The following is a 2,368-nucleotide window of genomic DNA, read 5'->3' on the forward strand; positions in this document are numbered from 1 at the left end:
AGTGAAATTTTGAAATGGTTTATCTCTCAAACTACACCACGGATGTTCGCAAACTCCGTACCATTGAATAGCTTTTTAAAACACCTTTGTAACGAATATAAACATGACTATCAAATTATGCATATTTCTTATATTTTTATAATCAATTAAAGGATAATTTTAGAAATATCTCATTGTTTAGTGATAGAGGTCACTTAATGGTGGGACAAAATCTAAAAGTAACTAGGTCACTTATTATTGGGACGGAGGGAGTATATAGGTATACAAGTTAACATGACCCAGGTTCTATTATGCCCCTGAAGAGAAGTCTAAAAAAATAAAAGCTTCGAGATCTGTAGAAACAGAATCAAAGCTTGTTTCACAGCTGATGAACACGAGCTCCAAAATTCGTCATGGAATCATCTTCGGATCTGAAATCAAGTGAGTAATTCTGTTTGAATTGGGGATAACTATCAATCTCTTTGTTCCAAAATGGTAGGTGAATTAGGTTTTCCTTTTCGATTTTGAATCAAAATCGAAATGCTATGTGAAATACGTACGGTTTTGATTTAAAATTTAATTCAAAGTTCTGATAAGTTACCATATTGATGATGAAGATGATGATGATGAAGTGGGTTTTCTTTTCTTTGGAAATTTGATTTGAAATCGAAGAAACTTTTGGTAAGTCGAGAAAACGACGATTCTTTGCCGAAAAACAACATTAACTTCTATCACTTTGCGGTTGGTTTTTATAGATGTATGGTTCCTTGTGAAACAGGAGATTGCAGGTGAAGAAAGATATCAAAAGGAGCTCAAAATTAGCCTTAAACGCACCTACTCACATACCTGAAACTGTACGTCAACTGTTCTATAAAAGGCCTGACAGAAACGGTCCTGGTGCAACTTGAAGTTGCTTTGCTCGTATTAATGATTGGAGCTGCTGTGTTCGCATTAGATCATTATATGATGCCATTAGCTAACCTTTGCTGTGTTGTTCAATAATTTGCAAAGTTTACGCCTCTCCAACTTCTTACCAAAATCAATAAAATGATTTCATTTTATACTTGTATGTGGGATCATGGGACCAAAATTAGTCTTGCTGTTATTGCAGGCAGTGATGGATTGAATCTGTTGTTGTTGTGTTGAGCTGAGAAATGAATGCATCAACATCAACTGGAATTTGTGGATTGATTGCTTGGTTTCTTATGCAATCCGGAATTGGAACTGAAATTGATTTCAAGCTGGAAGAATACACATCAATTAGCAGGTGAGTGGTGATGAATTAAAATAGATTGATGAGCGTAATTGGATCTAGTGGATGGGTAAAGAAGAAGAGGGAGCAAGAGAGATTTCGATTGTTGTAGATGTAGAAGAAGGTGAGATTTCTGATGATGAAAATCAACAGGAAATTATTAATGATAACGACGATAAAGTAGAAGAGGAACTTGTAACAGTAGATGAACGGTTTCCATTATATCCCGTGTTTTAAATTCATATAATCCAACGAACCATATCGAATCTACAGTTTCTACACTCAGAAATCCCTTATCAAATCAACGGTTTCCATCTATTCCATGGTTTCCATCTATTCCATGGTTTCCATCTATTCCATATCAAAATTGCACACAGAAAATTTTGAAATCTTTTTATCAAATTGTTAGGGTCCATTTGACAAAAAAAAAATGGTCATAAAAGGGACTCCCTCCCCTCAAGCCCTTCAGGGCTTCCGGACGGTCGGCCCAATTAAGTCCATGTTGAAATTGTAAACAGTTTTCGTAGTACTATTTTTCGTAATGTGTAATTTTTCGATTAATCTACGAAGTACACCAGGTGCATCAGAGTGCATAATATATAATTCTGATGGGAAATGGGTTTTCGGTCTAGTTGCACCTGAGTGCATAACGTATATTTTTGTGATTTTTATAGGAAAAAATGTTTTGGCCAGGTTGCATCTGAGTGCTTAATGCATACTTTTTTAGAAAATAATTTTTAGTCAGGCTGCACCTGGGTGGGAAATAAATTTTGGTCAGGTTGTACCTGGGTGCATGATGCATATTTTTAGAAAACTATTATAAGAGCTCCAAGATTTTGGTTTTGAGAACTCACAAGATGACAAAAAAGGGGGTCATCAAATAGTAACTGCAAGACCCCTTATCTCAATAATTAATTAAGCTTAGTAATTAGGTTAACTAAATTTAGAAAAATTAGTGATAAGTTTATAATAAGATTAGACTAATCATTTAATTATTGTTAATACCTGAAAATCAAGATGAAAAATTCGTATAAAGTTTTAAAGAAATAAAATTCTGAAAATTGAAGTTACGGTTGGGAATTCATATTTTCCCAACCGTATACAAAACCAGGGTAAATTATGGTTGGGTTTTCAAAC

The 2,368-nt window shown here is 34.3% G+C and overlaps 1 long non-coding RNA gene across 1 annotated transcript; it reads left to right on the top strand.

Moving 5' to 3' along the window:
• The first annotated feature begins 300 nt into the window (after positions 1-300).
• LOC113335333 lies at positions 301-877 on the top strand. Its single transcript, XR_003353281.1, has 3 exons — positions 301-420; positions 597-660; positions 758-877. It is a non-coding gene; the product is annotated as an uncharacterized LOC113335333 (long non-coding RNA).
• The last annotated feature ends 1,491 nt before the right edge of the window (positions 878-2,368 follow it).

The sequence above is a fragment of the Papaver somniferum genome, unplaced genomic scaffold (assembly GCF_003573695.1).
Source record: "Papaver somniferum cultivar HN1 unplaced genomic scaffold, ASM357369v1 unplaced-scaffold_139, whole genome shotgun sequence".
NCBI classification, from domain to species: Eukaryota; Viridiplantae; Streptophyta; class Magnoliopsida; order Ranunculales; family Papaveraceae; genus Papaver; species Papaver somniferum.